The sequence below is a fragment of the Cryptomeria japonica genome, chromosome 11 (assembly GCF_030272615.1).
Source record: "Cryptomeria japonica chromosome 11, Sugi_1.0, whole genome shotgun sequence".
Classification (NCBI taxonomy): Eukaryota; Viridiplantae; Streptophyta; class Pinopsida; order Cupressales; family Cupressaceae; genus Cryptomeria; species Cryptomeria japonica.
Genome location: NC_081415.1, coordinates 675,683,909 through 675,690,357, shown reverse-complemented (window position 1 = coordinate 675,690,357; position 6,449 = coordinate 675,683,909).

The following is a 6,449-nucleotide window of genomic DNA, read 5'->3' as shown; positions in this document are numbered from 1 at the left end:
TCTCAGCAACTTTTTGCACTATGGATGCTTATGGAGGTTCAAGATTGTAGATGATTACTCTAAATGCTATGAAAATGTAGATACAAGCTAATATTAGATGCTATAATGCTAAAATGATTTATTTTAGGCCAAAATAACAATTATATGAGTTGATTATGCTAAATGCTTGAGAATGCTTGAGGATTCTTGAGGATTCTTGAGAATGCTTGAGGATGCTTGAGGAATGTGAGCTCTATTTATAGGTAAAATGGAGCAATGGATGGTTGAGATTGAGTAATCTCAACAAGGGTCGGGATTGAATGGCTTGAGATCCATGTGAGGGATTTTAACCCAATCCCAAGATGACAAGTGTCAATGTAAGATAGGTTGAGAGGAGATGGAATAAGCATTAAATGCTTGACATGACCTGAAGGTTAACTTGGAAGTTAAGGTCGAGGTTAGGTTGAATGAATAAATTTTTTTATTCAAAGAATAAAGCTTTTATCCAATGGATAAACTCTTGTGCAAAGGCAAAAGGGATAACCATGGTCAAATTAATAAATGCTTGAGGAGACACATGAGTGCAATTTGAAATAACCATAAATGGTTATGTAAGAACCATAAATGGTCATGTAAGAGCCATTAGTGGTTTTGGAAGACTTTGGAGGTTAAATTGTTGAACACACAAAGCATTAAATGCTTTTCAAAGACTTTGAAGTCTTTGAGAAGTGACTCCAAGTTGCTTAGGAATGTGACAATAATTAGGGGATGGATTAGGCTAATTAGGAAGGGGTTAGAAGAATCTAGAAGGGTGTTTAGGAATGCAAGTGGATTTGGTGGGTGAGGGAAAATGGGATTTTTATTTAAAATAAATTAATTTATTTCAATAAATGTGTGCAAGTTGCATTTGTAGGAAAATGCAAGTGGGAGGATAAATGATTTAAATAAATGTTTTATTTAATTTATTTAAAAGAGGAAAATGGGATTTAAATGAAATAAATAGAATTTATTTATTTAATTGATTGTGAATTTGGTATAATGAATTAATTAAAATAAATTGAATAATTTATTTAATTAATAGGATAATGTTTGAGGATGAATTAATTAAATATTAATTTAATTAATTGATGGCTTAGTGGATTTTTAATCAAATAAATACGAAATATTCATTTAATTAAAATGGATAGATTTATGTGACTACACAAGGTTCTCCTTCTTCCTTGATTGCCTTGAGGAACTCTTTTCCTTCCATAATCATGATCTTGGCCTCCTTCTCCTTCTGATCCTCACTGTTATCAAGCTGGGGTATCAACTCAAATCACCTTTTCATCGTTGGTGATGGAGTAGGTGTTCTTGTATCCATCATGATGGGACTTGAGGTCATATTGTCATGGCCTCCCAAAAAGAAGATGACAAGCATCCATCTCAACAATATCAAATATAATTTTGTCTTTGTATGCTCCTATCTGAAATTCAACCCATGATTTCTCCTCTATCAAGGATTGTTTTCCTTTAGTAAGCCAAGAAACTTTATATGGAAATGGATGAGGAATTCTTCTCAATTTTAGTTTCTCTACCATTTCAAAGGATACTAAACTTTCAGTTGAACCTGAATCTATTATAACCCTACATACCTTGCCTCCGGCTTTGCATGTGGTCCAAAAGAGTGTCTTCCTTTGTGGGGGTTTAGTATTGCTTGGTACCTTCAACAATGTTATCCTCATTATCAAGGCTTCTCCTCTCTTTGGGAGTCCATAGGAATCAGGTGAATTGACACTTTGATAATCAGTGTCTGGAACCAAATATGTTCTCCTCTCTCCTCAGGATCTTGATCTGGTCTTCTTAGGGCACTTGGCTGTGGTATGACCTACTTGATTTCAGTTATAGCATCTGAAAGGCTCTGAGCTTCTTCCACCAAATCTACCTCTATGATTGGTCTCTCCTTGTGGCCAAGGACTCTATCCTCTTCCATTCATATGGCCTCTACCTCTGAAGTTTTTTCCCCCTCTACCTCTGTTATTCCGATCATTCTTTCTCTTTAGCTTCTCCTCTACCCTTAGTTCTAGTTGAAAGCACTTGTTTACTCCCTCAGGTGCTAGTATGTTGATCTCATCTTGGATACTATATTTCAATCCACTAAGATGTCTTGCCACTTTCTCTGGTTCCTCCTCATGGTGTTTGGTCCTTAGATTCAACCTATGTAACTCCTCGTTATATGCACTCACATCAAGGTATTTTTGTCTCAAACTTTGTAGCTTCGTGTAGACTTGGACTTCATAGTCCACTAGGATGAATTGTGCCTTCACTTTTTCCAGCATTCTATCCCATGAGGTTATCATACCTCTACCTTCCTTCATTCTCTCATCTTGGAGGTAATTCCACCAAGTGAGTGTTTCTCCTCTCATCTTAGACTTAGCAAAGATAACCTTCTTATTCTCAGGGGTCTCCTTGCATTCAAAATGGTTGTTTAATGCCTCAATCCAATCCATCACTTCTTTTGCATTCATTTCCCCACTAAACATAAGAATTCCATCTTTACTTGATGAGGATTCTCTGCCAATGAACTTTAGGACCTCAATAAATTCTCTCAGATCTACAGGTAACTCAACTTCCTACCTTGGGGTTTCATCTTCTCCTTGTTCTTCTTCTCCATAAAAGTCACATTCACCCTCCTTTCCTTTTCCCTTGGCCTTCTCTAACTCCCTCACTCTGTTTTCAAGCATCTCCTCAAACAACTTCTTGATGGCATCTTGAGACATAGTCTTTGGAGGCATGTTGCCAACGTCTCCCTCACTTCCTTCGGTGAACATACACAAAAAATCACTTTCCTAAAGTGATCCAACTTGATCTGATACCAATGTGATGCAAAGCCAGGCAACAAACTAGGTGATAATCTTCTCTCGCCCACAACTACTATGTCCAAACCAAGTTTTTTTGTTTTTTCAAGGTGTCAAACAACACACCTACCAAGTTCTCAACTCACACAACAATTTGTGTCACTGGATCTATTGGTGTAAATAATTATTCATCTTAGATATTATTAGACCTTACTTAAGTTTACTTAGGAAATTCATTTCATAGTAGGTTGGGTATGAGACACTTGGGTTTTTGTGCCACATTGGGATAGTGTGTGTAGGAGAACTTCCACCTTTTGTGGACTTATCTTGTTGTTACATTCCACATTCAGTGGGTGATCCACCTCATATGAAATATTATATTGTTTCTCCAACATACCCACACCTATTCTCTGCCTACCCTTGTTTCTTATTGAGCCACATGTCATGTTTGTGTGCTCACATATCCATATAGCCTTGCCTATATAACGAGGCTCATATTCATTGTATGTAACGATTGGTGATCTAGTTGATCAGTATTTTCATCTTGATAGAATACAATTTATTCCTATCATCTATTTTGTTCTCTCTTATTTGTGCTTTCCATTACCTCTATATCTTCGCAAAAACTCACATGCTATCAAAGCCATTAGAGTGCCATTGGTTGGCCAATAGAGAGAAATTTGGGGTTTTGCATTTTGGAGCTTTCTATTGTAGGTTATTATTGGAGATTGATGGGCCAAACCTGAGGTCACCATTGGATTGAGGATGTCCAATAAAGTTAGTTTTTCCTTTTGTTTCATCGAAATCAGACTTTGGAGGCCAAATTCAGAGACATTTAAATTTTGAAGCTGTAGCAGAAATTTTTGAGAAACTATAATTTTCCAGGCAATTTTCAAATAGCGATATCTCACTCATCCGGACTCCTTTTTTCAAGAAATTCTTTTTATTTTGGGGTAGAATTTCTTGATCTATACAGTGGTGTAGAATTTTTCTATTTTTCGGATATAGGGTTTTTGAAAATCATGAAATCCCAATTTTTACAACTTTGGAGGCTTCGTTAGGGGTCATACAACCTCCTTTTCGTGTGCCATTTTTTTTGAAAGTGCATATTTTTTAGTCTACTTTCATAATCTGCCATTTGTTTGTAGTGATTTTTAGTAGAAGTTGTACTTTTAGTATTTGGTCATTTTTGGCCTATTTGGTACTTGCATTTTGCTTGGATCTCAGTTTAGATCAATAGCAGTATTTGTTGAAGTCTTTTATATGTCATTTCGAGAAGTTGTAAATTGAAATCAAAAGTCCACTTTGCCTTGTTTTGCAAGTAGCCCATTGTATACGCACTAAGTATAAAGTGCCAAATCACCATTTTGGAGGGGGGTTTCTTGATTGAGTATTTTGAGGGGGGTGTCTTGTGTGATTGTGCCTCTCTCTATCTTGTGTTTTTTCATTTTGGTGCTATGGGTTTTCCTAAATTTCACCTTTTAACTCCTCATAATTATGCATCATGGAAGATTAAGGCATGGAGTAAACTAATGGAAAAAGGACTCATTCATTATGTAGCTGGAACTATTATAGCACCACCTGATCCAAAGGCTAATCCTAATGCTCAACTTGAATGGCTCACTAAAAATGCTATGGAAATTGGAACTCTTAGAAAGTATGTATTAGATGACCTCATTTTTCACATTGAAAAGTGTACAACAATTATAGAGGCTTGGGATATTTTTAAGAAATTGTATGGACAAGTTGATGAGATTAAGGGCTACAAGCTTGATAGTGAACTCACAACTTTGGATCCAAAGGATTTTGATACAATCCAAGATTATGTCACAAAAGCAAATGAGCTAAGAGCAAAGCTAAAGGATTGTGGAGTCGACAAAAAAGATTCTCAATTGGTTTATAACTTGTTGGAAAAGCTTCCTTCAAAGTATGCAGCCTTTGTATCTAGCTTTCACACCCATAGGTTAGCTCAAAGTTCCTCATAAACTTCTCCCTCATTTGATTCATTCACAAAGATGTTGATACTTGAGCAATCTAAGTTGACCAAGATGGGGATTCTAAAATCTTCAAAGTCACAAGATTTGGTGGCTAACAAAGGGAATCAAAGCAATCAAGGAGAAGACAAGAATCAAAAGCAACCTAAGTCAAAACCACAACAAGGTGATTCACCATTCTCATCTAAGAGGAAATCATATAAGGATAATCCTTTTTGTGGATATTGCAAGAAGTCAAGACATCATGAACATCATTGTTATAAGAAGGATATTAATGAGTTAAATAATCTTCTTGAGAAGAATAAAATCAACCTACCTTATAGAATGTCTACTTCGACTTCTTCTTCCAAGGATAAAGGAAAGGATCTCTCTTTTGGGATAGAAAAAAGAACGAGACAAGCTCTTTGTGCTACTACAAGTCATGATTAAGGGAGATGGCTTCTAGATTCAGGGGCTTCTCATCATATGACATCTTCTCAAGTCTATTTTTTCTACATTTGAACCTTGCCACAAGCCAGAAATTTTGATGGGCATTCATACATACATGGATGTTATTGGGAAAGGATCTATTGCCATTGAGGATAACTCCTTCAAGGATGTGTTGTGTGTACCCCACTTGATAAACAATCTTCTTTCCATCTATCAAATCACACATGGGGCAACTAGGAAAACTGTGGAGTTCACACCTAATTCAGTTATCATTAGAGACTTGGAAAGTGGAGCTATGATTGTGACTGGGGTGGTTGATCATGCATCTTAGTTGTACTCTTTTTCACATTTTGGTCCTATTGATGAGGTTGATTCTTCCTATGTTGATGATTCAGATTTTGAGGAGAACTTTGGGCATTTGAACTTGGGGATTCTCACATGTGACCCCATTCTTGAGCCTTGCATGTCATCTCCTTCTATTGACATCACACCACCTATTGCACCTGATGATGTAGCTAGTGTGACAGTTTTGCCTTCTTGTGATTCAGTGCAGCAGGATATTTCATATCTTCCAACTTCGGTTCATTGGGATGACTACTTGACAGACATTGTGGGTTTGTTTGTGGAGTCCGACATTGCAGATTTGGGAGACATCATTGATGACGTTCATCTTCTCTTTGATGAAGATGATCCTTCTTCAATTTTTGCGAGGGTCACTGGATACTTTTGTCTAGCAGTTGGAGGGGGTCTCTTTATCTTTTGAGGAGACATGTGAGTCTTTGGATATTATTCTACATTTTTTTCCACTAGATCTTGGAGTACCTTTTTCAATTGTGTGGTGCAACTTACCACCTTTGTAGGGGGTAACTTTCAGCATCGACATGTGGACACTTGAGCAGTTTTTAGAGATTCCTTTTATCATGAGTATTTTTCCTACATCCTCCCTTCATGGTTGGGGAGACTTCATGGATAAACATTTGGTTTTGTTTCTTCCTAAGGGGAGGAACGTGGTTCAATGTTCGTGGAGTAGTTTCTTCATTCATCATTGAGCTTCTATCATTGGTGCAGATTCCACATTGAGGGGGAGGCTTCCTAGTCTCTCTTATTCTTCTTCTCTCATATGGGGGGGACTTTTTCCTTACATGGGGTTTTGGCCTTCACATACTTCTATGAGAGTTCTTTGTATCTAGTTTTCATCTCTCTTTTTGGG